Raw genomic sequence first — 15,783 nt, forward strand, 5'->3', positions numbered from 1 at the left:
TGTTCTGTTATAAAAATCTATATACTTAACTCGTATATTTTGTACTTAATAATTTTCTCTTCGAACTATATTTAAACTATTTGAACTTGTTTTATGGTAAAAATAAAATGCAAGAATAAAATAATAAATATTTAATGTACTTTAAATTGTATAATGTATGTATAAATCCCTTTGGGTCAAATTAATATTGATTCTCCTGGGAATTTATTCGAAATAATAAATAATAATGTACATAAGTTTTTTTTTAAAACACAGCCGTTTTTGACATATAATATAAATAATTCATATTAAAATGACATTGATAATAATTATACAAAGAATTTGCAAAGTAAAAAATTATAAATATAGCCCTTTTTCAGGATTCATTTATAATTCATAATTCGTTTTGTTATTGGTTAACAAATGAATTTCAACAACAAATATGAAATGGAAAAAATTTTAATTGAAGCACAAAATTTATATAAGAGGACAACTCTTTCTGAGTTCAGAGCCATAATAAGTATTTCTTTTTCTATTGTTATTTAAAAATTAATAGCATTTTTTTATACTCTGCACCTTCGAGAAGGATACATTAACTTTAGTATGGAATTTGTAACTATTTGAAGGAGTCGTCTCAGGTGCGGTATTGTATATATTATTGTACTCTTGCTGATCGTAAAATGCTCCGTTGAATTAAAAATGTTCGTCCGTTAGATTGCACGATAATTAAAACACAAATAATTCAATCGACAACAAAAATTTGCAATTTTTTTTCTTTTCTGATGCTAAATAATACCTAGATATGCATAACTACATAACTCCAAACTGCGAGTAATCCATTTGATTTAATTTAACGCATTCTATTTAAGAATTAATATCTATAATAAATCTTGCAACATTTAATAGTTTTCTTAACTTTAAAACTTTAAAGAATTCCATAAAAAATTTCAATGTTTTAAAAATGATATTTGTATTGTAAAGTCTTCCTACAAAATTTTCTTAGAATTCGTATATAGAATCATCCTAGAAAATATACATACATGAGTAGAAAATATGTGATGATTTTAATACAAAACCTTATTATTTATTTTTATATAATGTTACATATTAAATATGAGTGCCTTTGTTAACATATTTGAAAGAAAATATTAAGTATGTATGTATGTATTTTTATTGTATAGGAAAATGGTATATAAGATCTCGTATATATTGTTACAATATTGTACATAATATATTTGTATATATGTATATAAGGATTTGAAAGAATGATATTGCTATTTTTTTTTTTCATTTTAACAACAAAGAACTAAAAAAAAAGAAACGTAATGGAGGTGTACAAAGTGCAGGTATATCATTCATTATATCTTAAGAATCAGTTAGAAAATTAAGTAAAAAATAAATAATTTTCTTATATTTCTTCTTATTGTATATATGTATATATGTATATTCTTATTTTCGAAGAAAAATTGAAAATGTTGTTAAAATAAAAAGTTTTTCTTTCCAATTAAGGGTAATCAAATTATTAAAAAAATAATGAATAAAAGTTGTGCTACTCTTAAAAACTGAAAACAATTAAAAAATTTTGGAAAAAAAAATTATGGCTAAATTTGAAAATTCCACTTATAATTGTCATACATCAAATCGTTGAACATTTTTATCCCTGCAACTTGCTTTAGGCATTAAGTAATAGTTAGGAACTCAAAATTCTATAGTATCCTTTAAAAATTCTATTTGCAATTAATCTAGCTTTTATACCCTATTTTTTTATGACAATGGGAAGAATATTAAATTTGTTACAAAGTGTGAAACATAAAAATATAGCCGACCCTATTAAGTACATATGCACGAACACATATATTCTTGTTTTGAATCAAATTTGGCATCAATGCATAATTTTATTGCACACGAAACTGTATTGAAAATCTGAAAGATTGCCCCAATCCAACTGATACTTTACCTAAAAAGTTATGGTAGCAGTTTTAAAAAAATCCATTAATTATATGGAAATGCGGCAGGCATATTGTTGTAATGGTCTCCGAAATGTCTATAACATTTGTTTGACAACTTTTATGAACGTTGGTCCTACAAGATCCTAAAACAATAAAGCTTTTAAAAAAATAGCAATCATAAATAAATTTTTACGAAAAAAAAGTAGTACGAGCACAAATAGAAGAAGATAAGGTAACCCTAATATATCCGATTTAAATTATTTCTACTTTATATCCTTTCTATATAATTTCTATTATCCCGTTTATGCAGTCTACCCGTTATTTGTTGTTTCTTTCCTTCCTTCCCAACATTATTTTCTCTCTTTCTCTCTCTTTTTCTATTTTACTTTTGTTTTCTTTATCTGTATCCTTTTTTTTTACATGTCGAATTTTAGGTATATATATATTTACAATTTCTATCAGTTAATATGTTTGTATACACCCAACATATAAGTAAAAATTACTGAGATAAAGGAAAATAGAAAATGGAAAAAAGCTCTTAAATTGTTTTCACCTTGAAAATTTGTTTTTATTTTTTGTTTTGTTTATTTTCTTTTTTTTCAAAATGAAAGATGATTTTTGAATTTTTTATTTTATTATTTTGTTTTTTAATTTTTTTTTTTGTGGTTTTCCTCACCTTTTTCGTCCTTTAGTCTTCCTCGAAGAATATACGCTTAAAGGAATATAAAAAAAAACATTTTATTTTATTTTCTTTTTATTTTTTTGAATAAATGCCGTAACAGATCATAAAATTGTTTAGCCATTTGTAACAGTTGCAAGAGTATTGTTACGAGATCTATATGTAGTTAAAAATAAATCGGTGGTGTTAATCCGGAAAAATTTAAGAAGGTCATAAAAGTGGGGAAAAAATACCCTTGGAAAATTCGACCAAAATGAAAATGAGTTTCGAAAATTTGGTTTGATAGTAGCATTCTAAAGATTGTTATCATGCCAATTCTAAATGTTTTCACAAATTCAGTTTATGTTGGAATTATTCAAATTTTTCAATTCGATTTAGTCAAATTTTGTTTCAAAGTTAATAGTTACTTAATTGCTTCAAAAAAATGTCCTGATATTTTTGATAATTACTTTTTTTTTTGCTCTCTTTGCCTATTCTTAAAATTTTGTGCAAACTCACAAAAATTTGAAGTTGTAATTTCTTCACAGCAGTTATGGGTTATTTTTATAGATGAAATAATGAAGAATAAATCATCTTCGTAAATTTTAGAAACCTGTTCATAAATATGTTGGTGCTAGGTTCATGTTTGTTTCTTCGAACGGTATTGCCTCTAACGTTTTTTTTTGTATTCCAAATTTTTACTTGATTTGAATTTCTCGTCGTCTTATAGTTAGCCTGATCATTTATTGAATTATTCTGTGTTACCAATAAAAAAAATTCAAGAGAGAGAAAAAGGATATATTGCAGAGCGAGACGGAGAGATACTGGCAAAAAGTGGTGGTTTTTGATGATTGTTGTTACGTTTTTTTTCCTTTGATTTTTTTTATTTTTTCAATTTCATTTATCTACCATCAGTTTAAAGCGAAACTGATTGACTGCGATACTGGTGTAGAGGAAAAATTGTTTTTGCTTTTTTTTTTATTTTCATAATTGAAGATAATAAAAAAGATTTTGTTTTTATTATTTATTTTTTCGTTTTTTTTTTTTTCATTTTTTTTTTGTTATGCAACACGAAGGTATAAATTGAACACCTGTCTTAATCAGAAGTTATGTGAACTGAAAAATTTGTTTGTAGAAGCTGATAATAATAAGGTAACAATATTTATTTATTGTTTTGCTTTGTTTTTGCTTTTTTTGCTCATTTTTAATAAAATAAAGTTTTTTTTTTTTGCTTTTCTTCATAAATTTCTGTATGGATTTTAATTTATTATAAGTCATAAATTCAAAATGACAATAAAAGTTCATATTAAATTCAATATGTTGCAAAAGCAAATATTTGAATTGCAGCAGTAAATAAAAAAAACGTTAGTTTGAACAGGAATGAAAAAAAATAAATATGAAAAAATTGCATAGATTCAGGCGATTTTTTTTTTTTTTTTTTTTGATATCCATATAAAATCGAAATGACATCTTTTGTTGTAAATTTTTGTGGATTTTTTTAAAGTTATTTTAGATTTTTTTTTTTACATTTTATTTAGTACAATCGTTTTAGTAGCTAAAATGTTTTGGTTAAAATTTTTAAAGATTAATAAATAACATTCATATTGCCATATATCCTTTAAATTAATTACTAGTAAGCTTTTAGTTAAATGAAAATTTGCAGACTTAATTTCGTAAATTAGACTTTGCAGAAATTTTCCCACCTTTCTGTCTCCGAGAGATTATAACACGTTACAGGTTCATCCTTTATAGTTTTGTACAACAAAAATATTTTTTAAAATTTTATATTTTAAATTAATAATAAAATTAAAGAGTTTACTTACAATTTACTTTGTAGGTTTCAATCCCTTAACAAATTGATTCCTGTAACATAAAAAAAATAAAATTGTTAATGTTGTAATGTGAGTTTAATAATGTTAAATTAGTAATAATTATAAAACAGACGATTCTAATTGTTTATAAAACAAATTTTAATAAAGTTAAATTATTAAATTTAACTTTATTAAATTTTCAAATTACCTACTGAAAATTTTTGAAAATCACATAAATTTTATGATAAATATTTTGAAGCTGTTTGTAATAGGTACCATTTTTTTGGAGTTACAAAAGAATTATGACAAATCCAATAATAATGCCTCATTATGAATTATTATAGCTTTTATTTTAAGCATTTGGTGCAGCTTTTTTAATATATGGGCCAATATTTTCACAGATATTGTAACTGAAAATGTAACTGTTATACTAATTTAATTATTTTTTAATTCTTTACAATGGAGTAGTAATTATAAACAATGTTTACGTAATTGTGATTATTATTGAAGACTATTAAAAATTTATGCAGAATTTCTTTTGAAAATGTAAGTAATATGGGGGCTAGGCTAGTTGAACGTTCACCAATTTAATAATTTCTTTTCATGTAAGCAATAATAATATAAGAATATCTTACATTTTATTGAAGAATATCTTAGATTTTAATACAAAATGTTGCTCAGAGTACATTTCTTTGCATTATCCTAAATTTTATAATATTTTTTATAAGTTTGGGAATGATTTCTGCGGAAAATTGCTCAAATATAATTAGTTGATTTTTAGAATTTAAACTAAAGATTTAAATGGTTGATAAAGGTCATATTTTTTTCTTGATTAAGACAGATTATAATCCAAATTAGACTTTAATTTTGAATAGTTTAACATTAATAATGTCCAAGATCTGATAAAGTTTATAACTAGATTGTTGCGAATTGAAAAATTTCCAAATAACTTCAGTGAAAAAATTTTTTGGGTTACAAATTTCAATTTCAATTCGTTTTCCTTCAAATTCTTCTTTTAATTTTAATTTACTCTTTTTTGCACTTTAATGGTAAGATGAAGGTTTTGCCGACACCATAATTAAAAAAAAAAAGTATTTTGTGTTTTAGTTCATTAATGGCTAAAATTCAAATTATTTTTCAACCAACAAATCTCACTTAAATATTCTTTTGATTTTTTTTTACTTTGTTTGTATTTTTTGTTTTCATATTTTTTGTCTGCTCTCTTATAATTTTTTTGAACTTTGAAATTCTTTGTAAAAAAGAAAACAGACAGGTTTTTTCTTTCTTTTTTTTTTCATAATTTTACGTCTTAACCACTCAAAAACTGGTAAGAGTAAAGGTGTTGTTCTTCACAAATAAAAAAATCTGATGTGATCAGCACAGAACCGACCGCATTGTTTATTGTCTAGTTAAATGAAAGTGTTACAGAATATTATAAAAATGTCTGTTAAATACTTCTTTCCAATTTTTAGGACATTAATAAGCTTATAGTTAACATACTTAGAAAAATGTAAATTTGGCTCTAAGTAGAGTTTCGCTTTGTGCTACCCGAATTCCCTGAAATGTTAGTTTCGGTAATAACCAGAACTGAAATATCAAATTTGAAGAAATTCCATCAATTCGAGCTCTGATCTTTCCAAAAAATTTACATGTTCATTGTTTTAATACGAGAAATTCAAATATTAAATTTCAATGAAATCGGTTGATTATTTCTCTTTATATACACAAAAATGTATATTTTGCCCGTAGTAAACGTCTAGTTGCCGATGCCTGATTTCTTTCAAAACATAGGAACTTTCGCGGACGGTCGAGCTGAGCTTTTATATGAAATTTCAAGTAAATTGGTTGAATATTTTCTTCAAAATGTTGAAAAATATAAAACAGGCCCGCTAAAAAGTGCGGTTCCCGAGGCCTGATATATACCAAAAGTTGATCAATCCGTGCCATGGTGGAAATAAACTTACATATAAAATTTCATCAAAATCGGTTTAGTGGAACTTGACATACACGCGTACACACAGACCGACAGACCGACAGACCGGCAGACCGACAGACCGACAGACCGACAGACCGACAGACCGACAGACCGACAGACCGACGGACCGACAGGTTGCTAAAAATAGTTTACTTACACTTCCCTACTACGGAGAAGTGCATTCCCACCAAAAACTCGATGTGCAAAATTTGTTGCCATCACATAACCTACCTATTGTTTACACAATACGTAAAAATACGTTTTGGAGGAAAAAAAATACGTTTTGAGCAAACTAACGGAATTTCGGATTTGACGTTCGGAAAATCAAAAAAAAATTGACTGGTTCGCCTTTCGAAAATTTTATAAAGATGTCAAGTAAAGTTAGATAAGAGCATATTTTATTTCTACTGTCTATTTTAGGTTATAAATCATCTCAAATATGAACGAGTTAATCAACGACGAATGAGTTCGTTAATATTAAGTGTAAAGACCGGTTAAATATTCCATTCCGCATATGCTCTAATGCAAATTTTAATGAATTAAAAGGTTTAAGAGCACATAAATTTGTGATTCTAATTAAGTGCTTATAAACTTACAATCTCAAGCGGGATACAATTTATTGTACAGTATGGATGCAGAAAAATTTTGTATTTTTTAGTTTCAGTTGAAGTCTTAAAAAAAATACTAGATCAGATCAACAACGAACCAAAAAAAAATTGACCAAAAACCACTAATTTTTGTATCAAAAAGCATAAAAAAACCTATTTTAAAAGCCTCAATTTAATTGCATTATGTAATCAAATTTCATGTCTATCTAGACATAAAAAAAATATCAAAGTGAAGAAACTTGTGAGCAGTCGAATAGAATAAAAAAATACGATCTTAAATTGCGTAACTGTCCCGATTAACTTGGACATTTAAAATTTTTACTTTTCAAATAGTAAAGTACGTACCGAAAAAATTTCAACTATTGGAACTTGGAAAGTGTTTTTAATACTAGCTCAATGGTTATAGCTCAATTTTTCGTGAATGCTGCTCCAGTCATATGAGAGCTTTATTGTGTGGTACATCTTTTGTAAAACACTTGCGCGAATATGCAATTGTACTTTTATGTTGAAACTTATTTATTAGGCTAATTTATACGTGAGTTCGTTAATAGTTCCTGCTACTTGTGCAGCATCATACCACTTGATGGCGGGCCTCAAGAAGGCGTAGATAACAGACTCAAAAAGACAAGGGTAGCGTTCGGCAGGTTGCAGCCGATATGGAGACGCAGCCAGATATCCAGGACGACCAAGTTCAGAATATTCCGATCATGTGTGAATGAAGAATAGTCCTAACATATAGCAGCGATATAAAAATCAAAAAATCAAAAACTATGGGACAGAAACTACAAGTCTTCATCAATAGAAGTTTCAGAAAATATTGTGGCTGAAAACTATTAGCAATGAGGAGCTCTGGATAATACCAGGCGAGAAACCTATCGTCAAGGAAATACGATCAAGTTAAGAAAGTAGTCAACAATCGAACCAGATGCAGATTTCAAGTAGAGTCCTTGTGCTCTCAAGAGAAGTGTAGAAAAAAAAAACTAATACCTGAACGCTTGGTTACAACGTAAGTAAGAAGACTAATATTTAAATTAAATAAGTTTAAATTATATCAGGAAACAGATCGAGAAACTAGTATTCGAAAAAATGAAAATGATGTAAATTGAAAAAAGCATTAAAAGATGTGAGAAAAGAGAGGTTGAGCAGAACTTAACCTTAGTTTTATGGCCATTTTTTTCTTATTTTTGAATTTGGAACCTAAGGAAAACCAGGAAATTAAATGCACAAAAAAAAGTAAATAAAAAACAATAAGATAAAATTTGTTAAAGTATTTAAAATATCTGTGAAGCAAAAAAAAGAAGTTTTTGCTCTTAAAATTAAGAAAAAGTTGTACGAATATTTTCTCTTATTTTGAATAATGACGAGATTATGATATTTGGTATATAAAGAAACGATTGAAATAAGGCAGTAACGGAAACATACTAAATTCAAGTAAAGAAGGCTCGTGGCTTTAAAATTGTATGTTCAAATTTTGTATATGGTGTTCGGAAATTCAAACTTTAAAAGTGATAATTTCGAAAATGCAGAGAGTATAGTTAATCTAGTAATGCAACGAAAATATAGTTAATCTAGTAATTAACGGACAAAAAAAAAAGATACCAAGTTATACCGCTACGGTGTAAGTTTTAATTTCTAAGTTCAGGAGGCACTGGTATCTGTTTAATAGTGTCATTATAATTATTATAGTATAACTTTATTATGTATTTCGAAAAATATGGTATTATTCATTTGAGACCATAATATCACATTAAAATGTGCGAGCCAAGGCAATCTAGCCTTATTTAACTTTATTTTTTCTATGGAAATTTGTAAATTAAAAAGTAAAAAATTCGTATAACATGGCGAAACTAATTTATTCAGCAAATAATATGCTCAGCAATTGATTTAGTTTTTATTCAAATTTTTCAGATTGCCGTTTGTTGTGGTTCCAATCCTGTTATCTTTTTTCTCAAAAAATAATTAAAAAACTTTTAAGAAAGAAGAAAAATTAAAAAAAAAATGTACAAAAAAAATTTCAGTAGATGCTCGTTTACAAAAGTTTTATAAAGGCGGTGTAAGGTGCTATGTAAGGGGTTTATGACAGCGTAAATTATAATTTTTTTCACTTTTTTCGTTTTCCCTTTATCGAATAACAACCAGAAAATATAAAAGAACGATAAAATTGCGAAAAAATTAAGTAAAGAAAAAATTAAAGCAAACTAAATTTTGTGAAACCTTTCATTTCTATGGTGTGCTGTCAATGATGACAGCGCGCATAGAATAAATGCATAGAAAAGAAATTAAATATTTTGTTAGACAAGGATATAAGTACTAACAAAATATTTTTATAATTGATAACGGTTTTGAAAATTTTTGGTAAGGAAGTTGGTACTAGTAAGAATTTGTACTTACGTTTTGGTAAGAATTTGTACTAGTGACGTCACAGTTTCTAGGCGGACGTTCTATATTGTTGTTTGATATTGATTACATGAATCAGTGGTTAATTTTATATAAATTTTTTATATGAAAGACAAACCCGTGAATATTAGGTTTTTTGTTTTGAAAAATTTTCGGTTCTGAATCAAAAATCTTAAAAAACTTGTTTTCTAACATAAATTAAATTTAAAACATTTCTTTTGGTAATTGAAACTGAAATTTCTTGACTCGTATAAATCTGGGGTAATAAAACAACTATAATATAAACTTCTAAAACGGATCTGCTATAATGATTCTTCGGAATATACGTAGCCCCTTGTGGAACTATAAAGTATTGAAAATTTTTACTGAACATCGATTCACAAATTAGATGAATAGTTTTAAATGAATTAACGACATTTCTTAGAATCAGAAGATTTGAAATTTAAATTCAAAAAATTGAAAAAATAAAAAAAAAATCGTATATCCTGTTAATGATGCTATGAATCGTATCCTATATTTATATATAAATTGTGTATGGAGAAAATTACAAGACGTTGATTTATCTTCTACTCAAAAATTGTGTACAATGCCTAAATAAAGAATCAAATGAAATACTTTGTTGCAATATAAAAATAACCTGATACTTACACATATATATATATGAAACAATTTACATACATTTTTAAAAGAAAACTTCTAATGACAAATTAAGAGCGAGGATAAAAATAAGAAAGTGACAAATTATAGACCAAATAACACATAAAGTAAAAACGTGGAGAAAAAATAAACGAACAACATAAAATTATCATTACACGCTTAAGTGTAAATTTTATAGCAAAATTAGGTGTATTAAATGAGAGCAAATTGACACTTTTATTAATGTGTTGTTGTTAGTGTTAAAATAGAAAATAAAATAATGAGAAGATGTTGCCATTGAGAAATAAGAGAAATTGCGTAATAAGAGTGTTTTGCATTATAGAATTTTAATGTTATAGAACATAAGAGTTAATTCTTGTTTTTTGTAAAATTTTTGTCTTTGAATTAGAAATTGTTCTACGTTAATATTGTCGATTATTTTAAAAAATATGATATCAGATTCAGCAGTTAGTTGAACCATCCTCTGATAGAATTTCTGATTAAGTCGAATTAATTTTTTTTGACTTAATGCTTACGGATACATGAAATTATTTGTGATATTTATTACTGATTATATATATTTTACTTTTTAACTCACGATGTAAGAAGACAGTGAGTGTGTGTTTTGTATTCGTATAATTTAGTTTTTCAAGTGAGAAGAATTTTGTTTTTTTTTCTAAAATTTAAGCAGTCTATTAGTTTTTGAAGGTGACAACTTTAGTCGATATTTTGGGAAAAAATGAGAAAATTCAATTAAAAATAAAAGAGAATACTAATTTGAAAGCGAGTAATTTGAAAGCAGTGAAAAAAACAAATTCAAAAATATCAGATTAGTTACTTGCAGTAAAGAAAGATTTTGCAGTTGTTGAAGTACTGTCACGGTCATGATGTTTTAAATATATTAAAATAACTTTCTCTATAATAATTATTCTAAATCATCTGACATTCTTAAATCTACGGCTTTTTACTTATAGTAGTGAAATTAAAACTGCAAGTTTAAGCAAAGTGACGCTCAAACACTTTTATGCATATCATAAGTCAACGATATTTCATATATATATTCTAAAATTTTTCATAAGTTTTTGATTGATGTTAATAAACGAGATGAACTGGAAAATTTTAAACTCAAACATAAATTTTATAAACACTTTTTATATTTTTTTCTTAGAATGCAAATTAAATATACAAAACTTGAATATTCAAAATAAGAATTTAAAAACTCAAAAATTTAATTAAATTCAAACTATTCTGTTGGAATATACTCTGGTCAGCGACCACTTTAAAACATTATTTTTATAAATTATTAGCCAGAGAACAAAAACAATAATATTGAGTTGAAAATTTTGAAATTTTTCAAATTACGAGTATTTACAAATTTCAATTGTACGGTACTGTTGAACAATATAGCAAAAAGCACATCTTATATTATTATGCCCAAAAAAAAGGTGATTGTTGATCAAATAACAAATATTCCTCATTTATCGTTATTGATTGTTTATAGGAAATTCTGAAGAAAAATCTTATATAATAGATTTTCTAAAATTTATTTATAAAAATAATTTACCCTATGGAATGGTTAAATTTTTTTCTCAGCAGAAAATTAAATTAAGTTTACCTTGCTTTGCTATTAAAAGTGTTTGTTATTGAGAAAAGAAAAATATTAAAGTTGAAAAAGTTTTTAGGGCACAAAAAAAAAAAAGAAAAATTTATTAAGTAAATATAGAAAGTAAAAACAATGAAAATTTCATTTACTTTTCTTATAATATTTGTGTTGATTTTTATATTTTGAAAATAAAAATTTACCCTTTATTATTTTTGAGAAAATAAATTTTTTGGTTGAAATATAAGTATTTTTCAGTAAAGTTTTGTGGAGGAACTAAAATGATATACTGTTGATGGGAAATGCCAAGAGAAAAATAAATTATCTTTTGAAAATTCTTTGAAAATTGGAATACATGATTAAAACAAGGAAAAATCGTATCGAGAAAATAATGGGAGAAATACAGGGAGTTGCTGTATATCTACAGGTTGGCAAGCAAATCTTTCTGAATGATAACAAAAAGACGTATTTTGAATTATATAGTTGAGCCCAATATTTGAGTTCGTTCTTTCAACTTTTAATTTTTTGTTTCTTTCATCCTAACTCCATTTGGGAGTATATAACTCTCAACATGAAATTCCGATTGCAGTAATTTGAGTGAATTTTTTTTGTAGTGAAATAGTAGAATTTATTATGTAAATAATAAATTTAATTTGAACTTAACTTCTAACCAGTACCTTATTGAAGCAATAAATTTTATTTGATTTTCCTTTCGTTTTTAAACATTTTAAAAATGTACTCTTTTCATTACATATAAAACTTATAAATATTTTGACTCTTGATAACAATACTGCTAAAATCAAGAACAGAGAGAAATTTAGTAACTATTAGTCATCAGCAGTGAGCAAATCTAAAGGTTAATTTAAAGAAGATTTTCAAGTGATTTTTTTTTGTAATATGTACATTTGAGGTGAAAATTAGATTCTCACCATATTTTTAATTCAATTTGTATCCACCATCTGTTGAATTTTAATAATTAAAATATAGAATTAAATTTAAATGAACACCATATAGATGTATGTATATATTTTTTTCATTTTTGAATATTGTTTAAGCATTTTCAAAAGAAATTGTATAGGAAAATATACGAAATAATCTTATGACTTTTTTTTCGTATTATTAAATAAATTCCATTTAATTTGAAAAATATAAAAATTAAAAAAATAAAAAATGGAAAGAGGGAAAAATTTTTCATTTATCCTTTGATTTTTGAAAATTATCCCGCATATAGATATTGGATATAACAAATTTACATTTAAGTTGAAAAAATTGAATCGGATTAGAAAAGAAAGGAGCAAAAAAATTCATTTTTTTTTTACATTTTCCTCGAAATCCTTCTTTTTATTATCAATCTTACTTTAACATTTCAACCTCCCAGTTAAAATAAAAAGCTAACCAAATATGGATAAAAGAAGATGGTATAAAAACGAAACCTTTAACATAATTTTAACTAAAGTAACCCCGGTACTAAAAAAAAATATAAAAATTTTGCGCTCTCAACTCTCTTATTATAATATGGATTTAACAATATTGAATTTATATACCGTTATATAATAACAATAACAATATAGGTTACTGTTATAATATAACCGTAAAAACAATATTAATAAAAAAGAAAAAGACAAAGAAAAAGGAACAAAAAATTTTTTCTTATTATTTTTATTTTTCATTACTTTATACACGAGAAATAAGAATTTAATGAAAATATCCTTATACCATTAGTAAGGAATTTTTATATAAAAAAAAAATTTCATTCCCTTCCGCTCCGGTTTATTAAGGTACATACATAGGATCCGGGTTATAAAGTTGGTTATATTTCATTATTTGCTCTTTGTTTTTGTGTTTTTTGTTTTTTTTTTTATAAAAATGCATAACACAAAACATCCTGTTGTTAGAAAAAAAATTTTCATATAAATTTTCGTTCAAATCTTTTTTATTTTCTTACTGCGTATATTAATAAATAAAAAAAAAATCTGATGTGGTCAACACATAACCGACCGCATTGTATATTGTCTAGTTAAGTGAAAGGGTTACAGAATATTATAAAAATTTCTTTTAAATACTTCTTTCCAATTTTTAGGACATTAGTAAGCTTATAGTTAACATACCTAGAAAAATGTAAATTTGGTTTACAATTCGTTCCGTAGATATGGTGAAAAATGTAAAATCGGCCCGCAAATCAGTTTTCGAGCCCTGATCTTTATAAAAATTTTATATGTTGATTGTTTTAATACGAGGAATTCAAGTATTAAATTTCAATGAAATCGGTTGATTATTTCTCTTTATATACTCAAAAATGTATATTTGGCCTGTAGTAAACGTCCAGTTGCTGATGTCTGATTTCTTCCAAAAGTTAGGAATTTTTGCGGACGGTCGAGAAAAGCTTATATATGAAATTTCAAGTAAATCGGTTTAATACTTTCTTCAAAATGTTCAAAAATGTAAAACAGGCCCGCTAAAAAGTGCAGTTCCCGAGGCCTGATATATCCCAAAAGTTGATCAATCCGTGCCAGGGTGGAAATAAACTTACATATAAAATTTCATCAAAATCGGTTCAGCAGAACTTGAGATACACGCGTGCACACACAGACCGACAGACCGACAGACCGACGGACCGACAGGTTGCTAAAAATAGTTTAGTTACACTTCCCTACTATGGAGAAGTGCATTCCCACCGAAAACTCGATATGCAAAATTTGTTGCCATCACATAACCTACCTATTGTTTACACAATACGGTAGGTAAAAACGTGGTCATCCCATAAACGAATGATAATATAACTAAAATTGTTTTAGCTGAATTTGAGCCTACATGCAGTACATAAAAGAGAAAATGGCAGATAGATGGGTAAGCACATAGACATTTTTCTAAAAAAAATGGGTTATTTGCTTTTACCTACCTTTTGAAAAATTGACATGCATTAAAATGTAACATCAACACGATACCTTCCTTATTGTATGCAATGAGGTCGGTAGAAAAATGTGCCCAGTTGATTTTTTATTTTTTTTTTTTATTTTGGTTTGGTAGAAAGTTAATTATCCGTCAGATTTTTATAGTATTAGTACAATCATTGAATATTGTAATAATAAAATCTTATATATGGAATTAAATATACCAACACACTCACACACACACACGCACTGAAAGAATTTTATAACAAAATAATGAGAAAAATCGTGTACAAATTGGGGAAGATAATTATTTTCTCTCTTTCATTCTAACAAAGAAATTAATTTCATTTCTTTTTTAAAGTAACCACCTTAAATTTTCTTCAGTTTTTAAAAGAATTGAGGAAATCAAATAGACTAATAAATTCGAAATGGCCTTAAATTTTTAAAAAATTTTAATTTAAATAAAAGTTTAAAGATTTTAAACGAAAATTGTTTAAGCCGAAAAACGAAAAACTTGCATATTCGAAACCAGATTTTAATAACTTTCGATTTAGCAATATTTTTGATTCAATCATGAAATAAGTTCGAAATTCATAGTTTTAATTTCAAAACACAATAATTGTATTTTTTATGTTACCCGTAGCTCGGAAACTATTTCCAACTTTTAAAGAATTTAGATATAATTGCAAAGAATTCTAACATAAACCTATTTTCGAACCTTAAACAAAAATTTCATCAACTCAATTTTGGAAAAGAATTTTAATTTTTTAAATTCTTTTCCCATCATTACGGGGATAATTCAGTTACAACGACCAGATTTTTACAAATTTATTATGTAGATTGTAGAATTCTACTATAAGACAATGCCAAATGCTATAAGTGACAGTGCCAGTGCTATAAAAAGTGCCAAATTTGATTTAGGCTGTTTTTGCTTTTAGTTACAAAATATTTTTTTTTTCCTTTTCTTGAAAAAGGTTCATTGAAGTGCTATTAAAGTAATACGTCCCAAATGACATTCCTTAACTATTTATCAATTTTAATTGCTTGACTTTAATTTATGGAATTCAATTTTCGCCATAATTCACTGAAAAAATGCTGTGTTAATTAGAAAAATAACTTATTAAGTTATCAATTTGAAAAAAGATATATTGGTAATTAATATTTTATTGTGCCGAATTTATTTCAAGAGTTAAAACTAGATTATATTAATAGTTTTTGTTTTTCTATTATACACGGTAATTACTAAAACTTATTACTTTACCCAACACTATTTTTAAAG

The 15,783-nt window shown here is 25.9% G+C and overlaps 1 protein-coding gene across 4 annotated transcripts in view; it reads right to left on the reverse strand.

The window, feature by feature from the left end:
• LOC129609863 (acetylcholinesterase-like) overlaps positions 1–15,783 on the reverse strand; it is a 171,165-nt gene that overhangs the window by 125,209 nt on the left and 30,173 nt on the right. For all 4 annotated transcript variants that reach the window (XM_055522015.1, XM_055522014.1, XM_055522016.1 and 1 more), the window contains exon 2: positions 4,410–4,449. The gene's annotated coding sequence lies outside the window, so the exon portion shown is untranslated. The remainder of the gene's footprint in view (positions 1–4,409; positions 4,450–15,783) is intronic.

Source organism: Condylostylus longicornis, unplaced genomic scaffold (genome assembly GCF_029603195.1).
Source record: "Condylostylus longicornis isolate FDR11 unplaced genomic scaffold, ASM2960319v2 ptg000040l, whole genome shotgun sequence".
Taxonomy (NCBI): domain Eukaryota; kingdom Metazoa; phylum Arthropoda; class Insecta; order Diptera; family Dolichopodidae; genus Condylostylus; species Condylostylus longicornis.